The sequence below is a fragment of the Rhinolophus sinicus genome, linkage group LG05 (genome assembly GCF_036562045.2).
Source record: "Rhinolophus sinicus isolate RSC01 linkage group LG05, ASM3656204v1, whole genome shotgun sequence".
In the NCBI taxonomy this organism is placed as follows: domain Eukaryota; kingdom Metazoa; phylum Chordata; class Mammalia; order Chiroptera; family Rhinolophidae; genus Rhinolophus; species Rhinolophus sinicus.
In genome coordinates this window covers 3,744,067-3,764,604 of record NC_133755.1, presented here as the reverse complement: position 1 = coordinate 3,764,604, position 20,538 = coordinate 3,744,067, and the positions used below count along the sequence as shown (strand labels likewise).

At 43.8% G+C, this 20,538-nt stretch overlaps 1 pseudogene; it reads left to right on the top strand.

Moving 5' to 3' along the window:
* Positions 1-399: 399 nt before the first annotated feature.
* Positions 400-20,538, top strand: part of LOC109461404 (LIM domain-binding protein 1) — a 68,758-nt pseudogene continuing 48,619 nt past the window's right edge.

Here is a 20,538-nt window from a genome sequence, read left to right as displayed (position 1 = left end):
TGAACTCCTCACGTGGATGTGGAGAGGTTGTGGCCTTGACACTGCAAAGCCAATGTGCAGAAAGAGGAAAAATCCCAAGAGTGACCACAGAGCAAAGCAGACACACACTTGAAGGAAGGACGACACCTTAATGAGCAACTAAGAAGAAGAGAGGGACAGAGAAAGACAGAAAATGCCTGCAGGGACACGGGCAAGTCAGACCCAGCTAACAATGGGTCCCAGGAAAAGCTAATCCCATCCCCATTCCTTCCCTTACACTCTGTGACCTCTCATTCAGGAGCAAAAGACACCCCCACACCCCAGAAATGTGTCAAGCACCGAAGGGCACACAGTCCCTGTATGGGAGAATCTGCCTAGGAAGAAACGAAAACCAAATAACAACTATCAAAGGCGGCCGCGATGGCTTCCACGATGGAGGAAGATGTCCAGGAGAACACGAGGAGAAGTAAACTGTGTTCGGACCAGACAGAGGAGGGTGGAATAACTTCTATCCACCACACAGACCTTGTGGGCGTCTCGCAGGTAAGAACAACGGGAGGGCAGCCAGCCACCATGGACCGAACGGGACAAAAGGTAAAACAAGCAAACAAAAGTTTAAAATTCAGCGTTAAAAAAATGGTAGTTAAAAAAAAAAAAAAAAAAAAAAGCCCATCTCTATCTACAAAATGAGTATTTATAAACAATTTGGTGTCTGCAGAAAAAACATTCCGAGATAGTGTATTTGAAGAGGGGACAACGCTAGCTAAGAGGAAGTGCCACCTCCATGAAATTGGTGTGTTTGCAGCAAACATACTTTACATCATAAGTCATGGGGATGACCTCACCCCAATGGCTTAGAGTGGATCGGACCAATAGCCTCTCTCGGAAAAACGGTTTGATTACAGGGGGGTTGCAACAGAAGTGTCATTCCCAGCTCACAGTCTATTAAACCCTGGGACTCATGAATAACATAAGAGGCACACAGGTGGGGTTAAAAGGGGAAAGTGAAAGGAACCCCTAGTTTTTGGCACAAATGGGGACACAACGAGTTTGGGGACATCTCACTTTTTCCTCCTACACACTATCAAGTCCCCCAGAAAATGAAAATTCAGCATCCATTCCTTTTAGGCTGTTTCCTGAAACCCATAAGTGACACATTCTTCAAAAGATGTGTCCCCTTCCACACGATTTTTAAGAAGTGTAAAGTTGAGCATAATCCGTATCAAGAGCCAACATTGTCTGAAGCAAAGAGAAGCACTAAAGTCTGCGTGACCCTCGCCCAAGTCAGCTACAAGCACACGTGGTTAATATGATAGCAGGGGGCTCTAGCCACATGTCAGATCCCAGCGGCGCGCCTGGGACACACGCCGCATGAAGTCACAGCACTTCCTTTATGCGGCTCCCCCAGAGAAGCCTTTTCCGCTTGGCAATGACCAGGATGAAGCTGGTCCAAGATTCCCTGCAAGGAAGGGGGTGATTCCCGGCGCTGGGGGTGCGGGAACGTGTTTGCTGATCGCCAGCTGTATCCCAGCACGGCCTCACGCATATTCCCCTCACCGTGAATACATCCTTGCAAGGTACATATTATCGACCCCATTGCACAGGTGAGGAAACTAAGACTTAGAGACATCTAAATAGCAGAGTACAAATTCAAGGCCGACTCAGTCTTAGCCCCAAACCCATGCTCTTCATGCCCAGTACGTTGCCTCCCAAGTGTTTCTCTTCCCTTCCATTTTGCCTTATATTATTTTCTCTTAAGGAAAGAAAATCCCCAAACAGGAGGCAGCACGTGTGGTGAAAAGAGAACCATTTGGGTTCAGACTATCTTGATTCTCATTCTATCCTCACCGCGACCTCAGCAAGCCATCGGAAGTTTCCATCTGCGTGTCCTGTTGTGTCCAACAAGGAGGAAAGAGGCCTGCTCTTCCAGCCCCCACAGTCCAGACTCCCTGAAGACTCGCTGTGTGTACACCTGAGTCCTCGTTAGCATTATTCCTCCTGAAATCATGAATCTTTTTCCTGCAAACAAGAGGCCAAGGGGGAAAAAATGGTGCACTTGGGTTTCTGCCTAAATTTCTATTTAAAATGTTACAGAATTCAAGCATTTGCCCAGTCTCGCCTACCTTTCAGACTCTGTATAGCACTGTATGCTAAACCCAGGTTCCGCCCCAGTCTCTCCCAGAGCCCAAACCAGCTGTTGGCTCTGACATGAGTGTTCCTTTTGCGATCTGAAAAAGAAAAAAAATGCCGAGTTCTTTCTTATACCGAAGTAGCCTCCTGCCATTACGGGGGTTAGTGTGTGGACTCCTACCCAGAAGACGGCTATGAAGGTGCTGCCTACGGCAGGGGTCCTGGGAAGGACAGAGAAATCCACAGGGGAGGCCACGGCCTCAGGACCCAGAGTAAGTCAGGAACTGTGGCCTCGGCATGGATTTCTGGGCTCTGTAATATGACTTCTAAAAATTCTACCTTAAGCTCTTTCCTCGCCTTGTACTTCTGTGCCCGTATGATGGATGCATTGGAACCAGGGAAAAGGTAAGCTTAAAGTGTGGGCAAGTTCAAGGAGAATTACGGAAGCAGTGATGGAGAGAGAGACTATAAAGGGTCTTACTTAGCAACCCCACTGCCCGCTGATGAAACTTAATGTCCATCAGTGTTTCCACCATTACAATTTTAAAGGAAATGGAAGCAGCTGCTCCTGTGATTTTTTTTTTTAACCCAAACTAAAAAAGACAGTTTAAAGTCCTTTTTCCTGAGTCAATGATGTGGCCTAATGTCCTAGGGACTTTGTTTTTCCAACCTGTGCTGAGGGATCGCTGTCTGAGGAAACCTTCCATCTCCGACAGGGCTCCAGGGAGAGCAAAGGAAAAGCAGAACAATGCCCGCCGAGGTTTAACCACACTAGGGTATTTTGTCTTCGGTTTTGTGATCTTTGTTCTCTAAGATTTTAGAGGAAGATATTCAGAATTCCTGACAGCATGTACAAAAATACACACGACTGAATATTTAATGTCCAACTCTTTACCCATAAGAATAATTCCAGAATGTAAGCTCATTTTGTCTTCTGAGCCTAACTTCAGATTTTTTAGATGATTAGAAGAAAGTGTCCCAATAAGACGACTCATTTCTCACGACGCAAATGAAGGCCACTGAGGCAAGTTACCAAGTCCCTGTCTATATCTAGCAGGCCAGGCTCTTTAAATGGAAGGGCATGGTAATTGATAAAACTCCAAAAGAGAAGGGCCAATTACAAAGAATGTGGCTTTATTGTCCATAACGCTCGGAACTGCATGGTGTTTAATTATGTCCGTGGGTCTGTGTGCAGTGCACACACCTACACAATCAAATGTAGGAGGGGAAGGACTGCCATACTCTGCCTCACTACTGGGCAAGTAAAACCAGAAGCAGCTGTACATTCCACAAATAGATGCTGAAGGGCGGTGTATTGTAGAAAAGGGGGAGCAGGCTGTGCAGGTCGCCAGACCTGGGTCGAGTCCTGGAGTGTCCTCAACTACATTAACTCACCTGTCTGGGCATCGGTCTTCATCTATAAAGTGGGGATGAGCAAAACAAACTCAGGAGAAGTGGTGAGCACTGAATAACTGTTAGGTTTGCTACTCATCCATGGCCCCGCATGCAACACAGTTTGCACACGGCTGTTACTGGTATCCAGTGTTCAGCACTTACAGTTCAGCGCTCTCCCCAAAAGCTTTAATGAAGCAAAGTTGTAAGCCTCACTACGTGATGCACTGGCAATGAATTTCCCTTCAAATGGGCTGACAAAGCCATTTCATATTTACTATTAAAGTATACATCCACATGACCAGAGCTGCGCAAAGAACATCCACTTACCCACTGACCAGCTTTCCTGACTGTGTATTGAATTGCAGAAAAGCGGAAAAGAAGACCAGGTGTTGTTTTCAGGTTTTATTTTGTATAAACTGTACTGGATGCCCTTTCGAGCAAAGCAGAGACATCCAAATGCTGTGAAAGGAAGCCTGGCCCCAAATCACAGTGTGTCAAGTATCATTCACTTGCAATTTTGGACACTGTATGAAGTTCCCAGGGCCGCCACAACAATGCCCACAATCGCGTGTCTTATCACTTCTGAAATATGCTGTCTCATTTCTGGAGGCTTCAAGTCTATGATCCAGGAGCCGGCAGAGCTGAGCTCCTCCAAATGCTCCAGGGACCGGCCCTCCTCACATCCTCCAGCTTCCGGTGGAGGCCCCAGTCCTTGGGGTCCTTGATTTGCAGCTCTATCACTTCTGTCTGTTCCTCTGTCTTCACACAGCATCTTCCCTGTGTGTCTACATCTGTGTTGCTTCTCCTCTTCATATAAGGACACAGTCATATTGGATTCAGGGCCCGCCCTAAGCCAGTGTGACCTCATCTTAACATGATTACATCTGCAAAAACTCTATTTCCAAATAAGTCCTATTCAGAGGTACCGGGCTTAGGATTTCAACATATGTTTTTGCGGCGATTGCTGTTAGGTAGGCAACTGAATACACAAATGTGGAGCTCAGAGAACAAGTCCACGTAGGCGATGCTAGTTTGAAGGTCATTCCTAGGTAGGTAATAATTAAGGCATGTGACTGCAGGACCTCACGAAGGGAGAGTGTGTAGGCAGGGGAAATACAGGGCCAAGGGCTGGGCCCTGAGCACGCGAGCATTTGGAGTTCAGGACGATGAGAGGATCCAGCAAAGGAGACGGAGGAGGTGCTGTCAGTAAGACACAGAAAATCCAGGAGAAATGGAGTCCTGGGAGCCGCGTGGAGAAAGCGTTTCAAGGTGAAGGGGGCAGCAAACAATGAAGGAGGCACTCAGGAAAGAAGAAGAAATAAGAAGATGGCACACCAGGAGTCGTGCCCTGGGCACAGAGCCAGAGCTTACCAGTTTCTAGGTAATTAGTGGATTCGAGCATGAATGAAGGAGCCTCACATCTGACGGACAGAATCTATAACTCGTCCGTGCAATAGACACCTGTCAAGTGTCATCACGTGCATCGCATGGCTCCAGCCTCTGCTTCTATCCTCACATACCCCTCCCACCCTGACTCCCCGGCCTCCATCTTTCACTCATAAGGACCTTTGTGATCACGTTGGGCCACCCACACAAGGGTGAATCAGAAACATCCCTTTCAACCAAGCCAAGAAAAAGGAAGACATCTTGCTTATACGACAGGCCTTGGTCCCAGAGGACAGAGGATGACACGGGAATAATCCTCTTCCCTGGTCCACAGCGTGTGGCCGAAAACACACCCTAAATGTCCCAAGTGGAAGAAACTCAAGGTCACCAGGATGCGATGGGCACTGAGCTGGGAGAAGGCAGACTAAAGTGGAATGAGGACCTCACTTGACATTTATCTGAGGTTTGCAGTGAAGCTTTGGAAAGGAGCTGGACTTCCTGCGCATTCTGTGTTCAGGGGGCAATCGAAGGACCACTATTGAAACCAGCAATGTTCCTAAAAAGCCACAGGGAGTAAGCAAGAAACAGACTGGAATATAACCACTCTCCCACGTTTGTCCCTTCTCAGGGCAGCACTGGAAATCGACACATGTGCACCAGTAGTGTTGGCACAGGGATTTTCAAGCACCCTCTTGCTACAAAAATAATTGTTTTGTATTAGCCAAAGTAAGGTAGCATTACATAATTTTTTAAAAGATAGTGTATTTAAACCCTGTGCTTGCAGGAGCTCCTATTTGTCACAAAGGATGTGAAAATAGGCAGATACGTATTTCTGATAAATATGCCAACATCCCTGAGAAAACTGTAGGTAAACATCCATCAAGACTTTGGTGATAAAGCTTAGCTTTCAATGACTAAGGAACGCAGCTAGGGTTCTTACAAATTCAAGTTTTCTGAGCTTCATTTCAGTGCAAAGTAGATTACAGCTTTTTAAAAGGAACTTGGAAGTGTATTTGCTTGAGGGAAGCGTGCTTCTCTGCATAAATCCTTTTAGTCAGTAATTCAGGAATGGCTGGGGGGCGGGGTACAAGCGTATTAAACTTTGCCTCCATGCAAGAAGAGTCTCTTGAGCAAAGGGTGCTTTCTTGATTCACAGCTGTTTCTGAACTGCCAGGTGGCAGCTACAGACTTTTCTGAAAACTCGCTTTGGATAAAAGATTGAACTCTGTCTCCATTTCTGCTCTAGGGTTTCGCCTCCCAAACCACCCCTGTCCAACCAGGGGACAAATGCATCTCCACCCTGTTGGGCGCCCTCTGCTGCCAGTGGCTGGGGAGGCTCACAGGTCAGCCATCAACCAGGAAGGAGGGTCCCAGTGACCTGAGAATGAGCACAGTGTCCGGAGCTGGTGCCAGGCCTGTGCTCCCTGCGTGGGTGGCTGGAACGCCTCCTCTCGGAGTCCCTTCAGTTCTATCCCCACCCCTCTCAGGGCCCCAGCGCCACTTGGTCCAGTTCTGAAGCACGACGATTTTATGGCCTTGGTAAGGCCGGCAAATCACAAACCCTAGTTTGTCCTGGATCCTCTTAGTCTTCAAAATCATCTCACTGTTTTTAAGTCAGGTTTCTCTTGTTAATAAGGCATGGGGCTCGTCAACCAATCAGCGAGATGCATTTGTGAAGTGCCCCCACCTCACGATGGGTGAGAGTCACTGGGCTGTGGTGTTTCCCTAAAAGGCAGAAACAGCCAGGGGCGCCTTCCTACCTGGACTGAGCCAGGAAGGGGCCCTGCGGCTGCCTCAGCTCAGCCGCCCTTTCTCTGCGATGAGCCGCCTCCATCGTGTTTCCATTTCAGGCAGAGCAAACATGTGTAAATACTTTATTAAAATAAAATTTTAAAAAAAACAACACGTGAAGTGAAAGCTGTTCCCCCTTTGATTGATTTTTCAAAAGCTCCCTCGACTGCTTCTGCTACAGATGTTTGCAAAATGATTGGATGCAAAGTGGGCTTAATTCATAAAAGCAATAAAATGTTGCTTATTGACTGAACAGATGAACTAGCTGAAGGGGGATAATTTGGAGTGTTCTTATTGGAAAGGCTTTGAAGAAACGTAATGATAGAGGAGAGACAGGGTCTTATTAGCTGTGGTAAATATATTTTCCTACAGAATGCTTAGGAGATTTTGGAAATAACTAGAAAATAACCCTCAGATTTTCAGTTGTACTGGGTTTTTTATTCAACATGTGTAACTTTCAGCTTCACAAATCCATACAATCCTTGGTATGCAGAAGTGAAAACCCATAGATACATTTCTGGTGGAGTGAGGAAAAGTCTGGGGCTGGGAATCAGGACACCTGCGTTCTAGCTTTAGTTTTGCTGCTGACTTTCACAGTCTTTTCAGTAAATAAGCATCGGAGAGACAACAGTGGTCTAGTGTGGTAAGTTGGGGTGCTCAACGAGCCCTAAATATTCCAAGGTGTACACTGGGGACTGCTGGGGACGAGTGAATGAGGGATCAGTGGCACCTGGGACCCCCTACCCCTGCTTCAGAAAAACAGCTCTGCTTTTTCCGGTCACATCGAGCTACAGAGGAAGATTCTGCCACTCAAAGCATGTGTTGCTTTAAAAATGTCTGAGAAACATAGTTTCATGATAAGTAACACCTGTCCTGCCCAGCACGCAAACGTACCTTGAAAAGTAAGAACCCAGGGGTAGGTATGCGGATTTTTTTGTGTTTTTATTTGAATCATGAAGAAGCAAAAGTTGCCTTTTCTGTTGCCATCTTCTTCCTCCAGCTCACTCACCTTCTTGGACTAACACCAGTTTTATTTTAGTATTTTTACTCTATGCTTTTATATACCTTATATTTTGTTTATAGGTACATGAATAAGAATGGACACACGCAGTGAATTTGACTGGGCAGGGAAACGTACAGGATATCGATAAACGGATGGTTAGAAGCCACAATGCCGCCCCCTGGAGGGAGAACCTGTGCGAAGCTGTATTGTGAGGTCCTCGGCCTAGGATGCTTGTGTCCTGACATGACGACACACTTCTTCCAAAATTCTAGGGGTGGTGGATCCAGAAAATCTACATCTATGTTGTTTACAGCGTCAGAGGCAAGGGATAGAATTGCATAAACACCTGTTGGCATCTTTAGAGCACACAGAGTCTGCTGGAAACTATGCCCTTTCTGCCATGACACCTGCTGCCTTCTGTTCATTTGCTGTCCCTGCTTGTGGTTCCCGACACTCAAGATTTATCACACTACCCAGGGGAAGCAAGTCGGGAGTCAGTCCAAAAACCACCGTCGGTATTGTGCCCTGTGATTGTTTTTTCTTAGTTTTCATGGTTACAGGGTAGCTTTGCCATCAAATGAAAGTAATGAAAATATTTAAACACCAAATTAATTACTTTACATGTCAATGACAAGAATGCATCTGTAGCTACCATGGGCCACACCCTGTATTTTAGTGCACATTTAATTAGCTCTGAGTTCCTAGTAGCTGAGAAGTGTTAAGTATTTAATACATATCTATGATGAATAACTTATGGTAAATACATGACCGAGTTTTAATTCCAAATTCTATTCTGATTGGCTGGCAGGAAGGTCACTTTCAGCCATTCTTGCGGATTTCCTCCCCCCGCCCTCCCACAGTGCCCAGCCTCTCATAAGGGGTACCTCAGGTCATTTATTAATGTCCCCACAGGACGACTGAGGTAGCCACTGTCCCAGTTTACGTGGCCCACCAGTCCAGCAGCTCTTTGGGAATCTTCTAGAAGCTTCAAAACCTCTGTAGATCTTGTCCCAACTCTTTACCACATTATACTCTGCGAGCCAGCCCTTCCTGGGGCCTTGCAGGCTCCCTAGGGCACCACCAGGGAGCAGCTCTGAGGCCCACTGGTAAGAGGCTGGAAGGCACTGTTCTTTGCCCCAACTGGAGGCATCATTACCTATCTGTCAGTCTGTCTATCTATCTATCCGTCTGTCTATCATCCACCTATCACTCATCTATCATCTATCTATCCATCTGTCATCCACCTATCACTCATCTATCATCTATCTATCCATCTGTCATCCACCTATCACTCATCTATCATCTATCTATCCATCTGTCATCCACCTATCACTCATCTATCATCTATCTATCCATCTGTCATCCACCTATCACTCATCTATCATCTATCTATCCATCTGTCATCTGCCTATCACTTGTCTGTCTGTCTGTCTGTCTGTCTATCATCCACCTATCACTCATCTATCATCTATCTATCCATCTGTCATCTGCCTATCACTTGTCTGTCTGTCTGTCTGTCAATCTTCCACCTATCAATCATCTATCTATCCATCTGTCATCTGCCTATCACTTTCTGTCTGTCTGTCTGTCTGTCTGTCTATCATCCACCTATCACTCATCTATCATCTATCTATCCATCTGTCATCCACCTATCACTCATCTATCATCTATCTATCCATCTGTCATCCACCTATCACTCATCTATCATCTATCTATCCATCTGTCATCCACCTATCACTCATCTATCATCTATCTATCCATCTGTCATCTGCCTATCACTTGTCTGTCTGTCTGTCTGTCTGTCTGTCTGTCTATCTTCCACCTATCAATCATCTATCTATCCATCTGTCATCTGCCTATCACTTGTCTGTCTGTCTGTCTGTCTGTCTGTCTATCTATCTATCATCTACGTATTTCAGGGGAATCCTTCTCCCTCCTTCTGTTCCAACTTTCGGGGCTTATTTCTGCACGCTCAGTCTTCCTCTGTGACTTTAACTAGTAGGAAAGTAAAACCAGGAGACCTGGCAGGTTATTTCTGTTTCCTCTCATGCAAAGCAAAACGCTGATACTTCCAAATGGAATAGTATAAAGCGTAAAGTAAAGGGAGAGAAACAGTCTCCAAACGCACCTGTATTTTTATTGATAAAAGAAATGAACTAACAGTTAAACCCATTTAGGTCAAACTGATTCCGGGCCACTGACCCACTGATGGAGCTGAACTTCCGATTAGTGCGATCAGGTTGGTTGTTTCCTTTCATTGGCCACAACAGTGGGCAGCACAGCATGTGAAGGGCAGTTCGGGAATTAAAACTCTAGCTGTGCCACTCTCTAGTGTGACTTCGGGCAAGTTACACGGATTCTCTGGCCTGTTTCTTCTTCTGCAAACGGGATAAGAAGTTCAAGTAAAATAAAAAGTTCTTACCATATAGTATCTATCTGTATCTATCTATGTATCTATCTATCCATCCTTCTATCACCACCTCTCACTCGTCTATCTATAGTAAGCTCCTAATAAATGTTAGCTGTAGTCATTACATTACAACTTCCCAATAAAACAAAGCGTTCTGCATCTAATGATGTGTTTTTACATACACTTAGTTGGAAAGTGACAAATCTGCATTTAAAATGGAAGGGCATGCATTGATTATGTGTGCTCAAGGTTTTGGGTGTTGGGAGAAGTGTGAAAAGGCACCAGTCTTTCTCTGACACCTTTAGACCTTCTCACACAGGCAAGACACTTTATAGTCAGGTCTCTTCTCTACAGAGTCAAGGACAGATGTCAGCTCATGCAATAGGATATTGCTCAGTAAAGAAAATGGGGGGAGGGATGGTATTCATAGGTGGGGTACACAGCAGTGAGCTCCATAAGGGGAAAAAATTAGAGGAACAAGACCAAATGCCAAGATGGATGGGTAGAAGAATGAAAGCAATCAGATTAAAAATAATAATAATTATAAGCTTTGGACTTGGAGTTACTGTATTGAGATTTCTGGGGTACGACCCTGCAGCAACTTTCATTAAACAAAAATGGACCTTGATGCATAAAGCTCAGGTTTACATGGCAAGTCTCAGAGCGGTGACCTTCAGGAGGTAAAGCGACCCCAGGAACTTGGCTTTTCCTAAAAATGGTACTGTCCCTTCTTTATTAGACAGAGGCAGATGACTGGACATGAAGGAGTCTCAAAGCAGCTTATCCCATCAAGTGCATATTCACACCTTACAAAACAGACAACTTCCCCTACACTGAGTTTCATATTATTAGATCCAAGTTATTAATGATCCTGAGTAGAGAATAAGGCCATTATCTCACGGATAATGGAAATGGTGTTGGAGTGAGTTGGGATAGTTTATTTCCAATTCTATCTCTACCACCAACCAGTTGTGTGACATGGAGCCTCAGTTTCCTCATACGTGAGTGGAAACAGCCTCTCATGGGCTTCCCAGCCTTTCCTTACAGATAACTCAGTCATATGCTTGACATTCGTTCGTTCCTGACTTCATTGGTCCTCAAGGCTATCGATGACCTTGATAGCACTGTGTTTAAGAGAATTGGTATGTATTTGTACAGAGACCGACAAGGAGTGTTAGGATTCATGTCTAAGAGAGCCTTTTATTTGCTTCCAGAATCCTTTGAAGTCGAAGAAAGATAGAAGGGGAGTCACAGCTCTAAAATTGGGCATTAGTCACAGCCCGGAGAGTAAATGACAGTTCCTTCAATTCTCTTCACCAATTTTAAATGAGTGAAATGAGTTGGGGGTGGGGGGTGTTCAAATTGCTTTTGAAAGTGTCATGCTGTATTTCATATTGTGGAAAGGTTTCCCTCAGGTCAAGCACCCTCCTGTTAAATTTCACACGGTTATGGTTTTTAAACTATGAATATTCATTTGATTAATATTTCTAGAACCATGAGTTTAAAAAGTCTATTCAAACACAACAGCCTCAGAACACTATGGTGGGGCCATATTATTGGACCTGAATGGTCTGCCAACAGGGCTCCCCTATTATCTGTTCTCATGTAAGAGGAAGGAAAGAAAGATAGGAAATCAGAAAATCAGAGGTCAGCTTTTCAAAATGCAGTTACCAGCTTTTCAAACCCCGCAGCTAGCAGGAGAACAAAGCAGAAAGAATAATACATCTTCTTTGAATAAAGGTATACGGAAGGTGAATTTAAGAATATCCTTGACTCTGAAAGAATAAATCATTTTCGAAAGGGTGCGATGAGACAACCTTTCCCAATTGTAACCATTGGTGACATAAATTTATATAACCTTTTTAAGTCCTGTCAGAAAAAATAGATACATAGAAAGGGGAGGGGATAGAGGGGTCTCTACATAACAGAAGGAGAGATGGGGGAGAGAGCGCGTGTCAAAAGACCAGGAAGTGCATGCTCTTTGTTGCAGCCATCATTCTTTATCTAGAAACACATGTTAAAACTAGTATTTTTATACGCGTGGGTATAAATGTTACACATATTAGTTGTATGTAGGTATGTATAAATAAATATATAGTACTATATATATCTATGTATATAGGAGTACTTATACCTATGTACACATAACTGTCGCATCCAGCGCAACACGGGCAATGAGGGTGCGAGAAGGGGCGGTTTGGGTTAAGTTTTTAAGAAAGAAACAGAGACTTCATGCAGTTAAATCTCTCCAAAGTCCAGGGGTCTCTCAGTCTCAGAGGACTGGAGCCCAGAATAAGGCCGACTGAAGGTTTTTATTGATAGGTATACAAATACAAGAAAGTAACGTTGTTTCTTACATGGTCTGTGAGACTCATACATCATAGCAGAAAAACGTTTATTCCAATCACCCTTTGTCTGCCAACAGCCGAAGCACAAGGTCCCATGATGTCTTAACTACGGTATGTACCCTCTCAGGGTCAAGTCTCTCATATTGTAACAGCTCCGTTGAGATGAGTGGAGAGAATTGACCTTTATTGTCCTCATGACTTCTCTCACAAACAGGTGCCAGGGAAAAGCCAGAGCCAGCAATGGCTTTTCCCAGGCAGGGGGAAGGGGAGGCAAGGCTCCTTCCCATATTTTTCTAAGGCAGCTCATTGGGGGTCCCTACTCAGTTCCGCATGGCTTAGGTTGTATCTCCCGTGAGATATCTTACCTGTCTTTGGCTGCAAACCATCTTTTGGGGACCAGACAGAGAGACATAAGGTGAAAACACAAGGATGGAACAGAGTCCCAGAAAGGCACAGTCTCACAGACTCTTCTTTCCTTAAGGAAAGACACGGGGACAGCTGACTAGGCTGTTGCGTGACTACACATAACACATATATACACATATATGCTGCATACAGAAATCTTTCAAATACAATTGGATTTAATGTACACATGTACGTAATAATGGGTTGTGTGTGTAAATGTGCATACGCACATACACACGGGTAGACACAGACACGCGGGGAACACGTTGGTTAGTTCACACATGTATGTGATCTAGTCCTGTCCACTGAGGCAGTCTTGGCAACTGGGTACCGACACCCATAACTTGGTTTCTAAATATCATTCGTGTAGAAAATATAAGGGCTCCTTGGAGAAACATCTTCTGGAACAATGACAGGGGATCCCAGATGAGCCTGGAGCATCTCCTCATTCCACAAAGTAAGGAAGTGTTGAAACAAGTAAGAGCACGGATATATATCAGAGGAACACAGGGACCAGCCTGGAAGAGCTGCCAAAAGCTACACCCATTTGAGCAACAATATAAGTACTGTGGTATTGGATTATAATCCACAGGATAAAATTAATATGTGGTCATATAAATAAATGGTTGTGTGTACAAATCAATAAACAAGAGAAGGCAAACCTTTCTTACAGAAAAATCTCAAACAGCCTATGTAGATACTCTCCCCCATAGGAGGTCCAGCTTAATCCATCTCCCACCCCCTTGAGAGTAGTCTGAATTCAGTGACTCATTTCCCAGAACAGAGAATGGAGAGGAAAAAATAATTGACTCCACACTGGAGGCACCTGGCCCGCACTCCTTAACCAAGCGATCAGGTAAATGCTCATGTGCCACAGATGTTACGTGCGGTCAGGTAGCCCCTGTGTGATGTGATCAGAGGGCATGTCGTGATCTTTTCCAAAACCCCTCGTCACGTCAAATCAGGAGAGATTCCATCCACATTCTGCAAAGTTCCTGACCATGACCTTAAAACTGTCAAGGTCATCAAACACAAGACAAACGGAGAGACCCTCACAGACCAGAGGAGGCCAAGAAGATACGACAGTGAAAAGCACTGTGGTATCCTAGAACAGAAAATGGGCATCCATGAAAAACTTGCAAAATCCCAATAAAGAGTGGAGTTTGTGTACCAGGAAGGTACCAATACTGATTTCTTAGTTTCGACAAACATCTCGTGGTCATGTCACACTAGGAGAAAGTGACCCTGGACAAGGGATGGAGGGGGACTCTCTACGACTTCTCTAAATCAGAAATCACTCACCTAGAAAGTTCACTTTAAAAAATATTCTTATTGTGCAGTTTTTAGCCCATGATAGGGAGTCAATAAATATTGTTGAGGGGAAGAATTATGGATCTACATATACAGAGAAATGGCTGAGCATGTCTGGAACACAGTAAGTAATCAGTAATATGAGAGCTTAAGGTAACAATTAAAAAGGTAACAATAAGAAATTGCCCATGGTCAGCAATCACACCAAGCTCGTCATCATAAACGCTTTCAAGATAGAACCCAATATTGATTTTGGTGAAACTTTCTGTGTCTTCAGTGTACGGATCATATGTAGGTTTCTTCCCATAACTATTCTCTCCACTGTCACAATCAGGTCTAAGCAAGAATTAAACACCAATAAAATTCAAGGGCCCCCTTTTCAAAATAATATACTTGTCTTTGAGATTGCCAGGTACAAAAAAACCCCTGATACTCACATTGTATTCCTCTTTTCCTTTTATGCTAAAATTAGTTTTTGTTAATGTGTATTTTCTAAGCTGTACATCAGTTGATATTGACATGGCAGCTCAAAAAGATACTAAACTTCACTCATTCTACTTTTCATCTACACATTGGGATGAAAACAAGTTGAACTTCAGAAGTATTCATTAATTAAAGTTCTAGACGTTGTTACACATTAAAGTGAAAGGAAGGCAAAGCTCAACTTAAATCCCAATGTGAAACCCTACGTGAAACCCTACATGAAAAGAATGTGGACTGAGAGAATTTTTAAATGCACTTTTTTCTTTCTTTTCAACTTGGTGCTTCAGATGAGGCCTCTGTAAACACAGTCGGAGTGAGGGATATCTTGTTTCCTAGCTGCGGTACAATTTCACAGAACGTGGAAATGAGAGACAGAAAAGAAGTATTAAATCATCGTTTCCGCTCCCTGCTGGCAGAGGGCTGTTCCCTGCAGTACATTTTCCGTTGCTTTGTTGATTTTGAAATAACTCAAGCAAGGAGGTTTCCATCACTTCCCTCGGGAGACTTTTCAATGGTTTAATAGCCCTCGCTGTTCAGACTGCTTTAATTTCCCTTTGCTCAATTTTCCTTCCCTTAATTTTAGTCTGTCTCTCCCAGATACGCTCCCATGGATGTGCTCCCCACTGCCCAGTACTTAGAGGGTGTTCTCATCTGCTAGCCATGTAAGGCGTGAGTTTAGATGCTTGAACCTCCTCTCATAAAGCCAGTTCTCACGCTTCCTCAGTTGTTCTCATTGACTTTCTTCCGAGATAGTCATTCGATTTGTTGTCAGTTAACAGCAGACCGATTTCAGCAAAAATATAACTAAATACTCAGTATTCCGTTTATCTCAGAACTCTATAACACGTATTTAATACACTCTTGGGGCAACAGCAAGTCCTTCTGTAATTTTTTTAACACTTACTCAGGGGTGTCCAAACTGCGGCTCGCAATTCATCGTTAATTGGCCCGCAGCAAATTCCAAAAATATATTTAGTTTACTTAAATAAACCAGGTGAGGCACTATGTACTTCACCTCGAGTGAGTGGCCCGGCTGTTTGTGTATTTTACCGCATATGGCCCTTGGTGAAAACCGTTGAAAAAAGTTTAGACACCCCTGACTTACGTAGTCCAACATTGTGCGAAAGAGACCCACACATGGCTTTTCATGGCGTTAAACCCCAAGTCCACATACTTCCTCAGTACAGCAGGAGGGAAATCAACCACTTCCAGGCAACAAAGTGGCCTGGTTGGAGGTGGACCAATTTTTTTAACCATGTGTATGCTTCCATGTTTGTCTAGGCGGGTCGAAATTTTTTAATAAAATAAGTTATGATTTATTTTAAATAAGGTATTTCTGGAAACCATTACAAACTTAAAGATATATTTCAATAATTTTAAAGGTTTATATTTTGATATTAGACACCCTCAAAGGAAAAATTCAACAAACTGTGATCCTTGGGTTTGTAAAATGGGAATGCGGGTACTTGTTCTCAGCCCCATGGGAAGGAGCCCGGTCAGAATAACAGACCAACAGCCATTTGGCCTGAAGCCATTGAAGCCTGAGGGCCCCTCAGTTTCTTGTCCCAATCTACGGTCTGAATGTCTGTCTCCCTCCAAAATTCATATGCAGAAACCTAGCACCAAAGGTCATGACATTAGGAGGTGGGGCCTTTGGGAGGGATGAGGGCAGGGGTTGGGGCTCCCATGATGGGATCAGTGTCCTTACGACAGCTGCCTGAGACAGCTCCCTAACCCCTTCTGCCATATGAGGACACAGCAAGACGACGGCAGCCTGTGAACTGGGAAACAGGTTCTCACCACAAACCGGATCTGCCAGCACCTTGATCTTGAACTTCCAGCACCCAGAACTATGAGAAATAAGTGTTTGGTGTTTATAAGCCACCCAGTTTCCAGCATGTTGTTATAATAGCCCAAGCTGATGAAGATACCACCCTTCCTCCCCAGCAGTGGTCACAGTGGCTGGGAATATTTTCATGTGCATGTGTGTGTGTGTGTGTGTGTGTGTGAGAGAGAGAGAGAGAGAGAGAGAGAGAGAGAGAGAGAGAGAGAGTTAGGGGATAATTTGCAATGGGGAAGCATTTCTATGGAAGTATATCTGGTCAATTGCCGGAAGACAACTCAGAAAGATTGGGACCTAAATCCCAATGTTCTAGCAATTTGTTATTACCTGTATTTCATTCTAAATGCCTATCCCATTTCTATCATGATTTTGTATTTATAATTTTATAATTTTTTCTCAACAAAGTCCACCCAAATTGTCTAAGATTTGGTCACATAATGTGACCCCATCTTTGTTGAGCTGATGACGCTATAGGTTCCCCAAAGCCCAGTTATCAGCCAAACGCAACTTTCCAGCGGTGACCAGAGATGAGGGTGGGCACGGGAAGTCCTCCCTTAACTCAGCGATAGGTTCCGGGCACTGCGGTGCAACGTCTTATAAAGAAACCAGGTTGACCACAGGCTAATTGATATGAACAAGTTAAGCTCCCAAGGCAGCTCATCAATGTCAAAATGACACGACAGTATTCCTAGCCTGTTCCATTCCTCTCTCTCTCTGCCAAGTGATCAAACATAGAACCCAAAGTTGTGTTTGGGGAATCGAATGGTAAAGTCAAGTTTTCCAGGGCTGGAGCGACAATCATTTCATTCCTCAAATTATCACAAGTTCTGAGAACTTCTGCAAGTTTAAACCACAACAACAACAAAAACAACCCTTAGTGATATTGTTGAACCAATCCTTCCTGATTTTATTTGGCTACAAACCTGCCATGTTTCCTTTTTAACGTGTTACTCAGCATTTTGCTGATGGAATTAGTGTTCTGAGGAACACATTCTGGGAAATACCCCACCACTGTACCCCCTACAAATCTAGCATCATGCTCTTTACACAGTAGGACTTAAAGCATGCATTTAATTAATTTGATTATTGAATTCTAGAAAGAGGTAAGGAACCGAGACAGAAATCTCCATGACACTTAGTGACTAAAAGCCTCCTCATTCCTTGGTTATTAATTGTAGCAAACAGCCCCTGACAGACACAAGGGCCGTTAGGGCTGAAGGTTGTCTTGTTCCCAGGTGATTTCAGGAAGGTAGGGTCTCTGTCTGCCTCGGGTCTCAGGTCCTTTCCCACCTGACGTGTTTGGGTCCGGTCATCCCAGACCCCGCCTGGCTGATAAATCACGCGGAATTACTGTCGGCCTCAAGCCTCACCAGGTTCCTTGAAATGCCATCTGGGCTGATGTAACTATCCAGCTGTATTTCTTAAATCTTTAATTAGCAACAGGTTTTTCTGTGTGACAGAATGCAAGCCGAGGCTACTTGATGTGCCAGTGAACGGCACGGGCCCCTGGGGAGCCTTGGTTCCCAACACGCGTCCTCCACAAACGTCTGTGTTGGAACCAGGCAAGCACACACATGATTCTGACGCCTCCACAGTGGAAGTGAATGCCAGGTGATCTGGAAAATCTTAATACGCGTGTGATTTCTTCTATGAATCAGATATTTCGGAAGATGAACCTATTCTTGCTAATTTTATATTTACTTCTGTCAGTTTTCGAGGGAGAAACGTTGAAATCCAACTATAATTGTTGATGAGTTCATTTATCTTTGAAGCTTTTCAAAGCTTCATGTTTCTAAAGCTTCATTGTTAGGTGAATTAACCCTTAGAATTATGTCCTCTTGGTTAAGTCACTCCTTTATCATCTGAAAAGTTCTTGATCTCTGCTACCGTGTTTCCCCAAAAATAAGACCCAGTCTTATACCGTATTTCCCCAAAAGTAAGACTGGGTCTTATGTTAATTTTTGTTCCAAAACATGCATTAGGGCGTATTTTCAGTGGAAGTCTTATTTTTCCATGTACAACAATCTCCATTTATTAAAATACAGTCATGTCATCTTCTTCTGGAACATCATCATAACGTATTAAATGTGTCCATATGGCGAATGATCTTAACTGGGGCTTATTTTCAGGGTAGGTCTTCTTTTTGGGGAAACACGGTAACACTTTTTCCCCCTAGAATATAATTTGATTGATAATATGGTCACACCAGCTTTGTTTTATAACTGTTTCCAACCTCATCATCTGGATATATTAGTGTCTTTATATTTAAAGTGCATCATGGTTCTGAAAACTACTGCAGTATCTACTTGGGTCTTGTGTTTTATTCCAACATGACAATTGCTGTCTTTTAATATATAAATTATATATGTGTTCAATATAAATATATAAATTGAAATCAGAGCTGGCATTCTTAATATTTGCACATATATATGTATCGAAAGAGAGAGAGGAAGCTGGAGAATAAACAATGAAGTGTAATCTCCCCCAAAGCATCCTCTAGCTACTTACAAAATTCCCCAGGTATCCATTTCCAATGTGGCCAGAAAAGGGCCAGATGAGATCGTCTGCCTTTCGTGAACACTGTGGCTGCCAGACACTAAGGCAGACCCCGTGATGCCCACCCACTCCGGGAATCACCTGGAGTGACTCCTCCCCCTTGAGTGTGGGCAGGACCTGTGACTTGCTTCCAACCAATGGCATGTGGCGACACTGACACACCTGATTGTGTGCACATGGTTTTGGAAGAATGTGGTGCCTGTTCTGTTACGGTCTGTTTCTGTTTCTAGCTCTGAAGAAGAAGGTGACATGAACACAGCTGCAAGGACCAGGACCCTGCCAACAGCCTCAATGAGTGTGGCAGCCGGGCTTTCTGATGAAAACACAGCCCAGCCGTCACCTTCACAGCAAGCGGAAAACCCCAAGCAGAGGACCCAAGCGAAGCTGAGCCCAGACCCCTGACCCACCGAAACTGTGAAATGATAAATGTGGGGGGTTTCTGTTAATCCACAGAATGTGTGGTATTCATTACACAACATAGAAAACCTAATATAACCACTCATCTACCCAACCATCTCAAACTGTGTGTGTGTGTGTTTAACATTGTCGTACGGTTTCCTTTACTCAGCTTTTTTCTTCCTGAACCATGTCTAAGTTTCAGGCATCATAATACTTCACCCCAAATACGATAGTGAGAATCTCACGGAAGTAACCACCATTACCGTACTTAAGCAAATGAACAATGACACCAACACATCATGTAAAACCTAATGATATTCATGTATATTCACAGAGACCCACAAATTTTTTTTTTCAGTTTTTCAAAGACGTCCAGGCATACTCATTTCTGAAAACTATTTTAGCAAAGCTCTGCTAAAAGATACATGTAGAAGAAATTATTAAACCGAATATGAAAATGAATAAGCAGTACTGCATGTAACAGTAGCCATAGCATTATCAATTTCCCATGTTCACCCCCAAACCGGAGGGAAATAATTGGTGTTTGCATCTGTAAAGGCCACACCACGTCCTCCTACTGAAGAAGCCGCCGAGGCCTGGGGGGTCCTTGCCTCGCTCATCTACCTACTCCAGACCCTTTCAATTGCAAACAGCAAAATTACATTTAAAAAATTTAAATAAATTGAGTGGGCATCATTGCAATAATTTAAAAATTTGTAGAGTTCAGGAAGGGAAAACAAAGTTAAGTTTATGTCAGGCTTTCTTAGACTGGACTTAGCAACTAGCGTCTGAGGTCTAGTATACTTTGTCTCCAGGGTGTTACATATTCTGTCTCTGTCTGAAATTCTGGCCTAGTTTTTTTCTGACTTATTTATCTTTAATTTAATATAGTATAGTCACTAACTCTGATCCAAATTATGGAATTTCTATCCCAGAGCCCTTTACAACCTGACTCAGACATTCAACGTGCCACCCCCCTCCCCAGGTATAAAACAATACTCTCCATTTCTCACTTATACAAAGGTAAGTTTGGATAGATAAAAAAAAAAGAAAAGAAAAAGTTGCCTAATTAGTGAGCTGCACACACAATTATAACCAC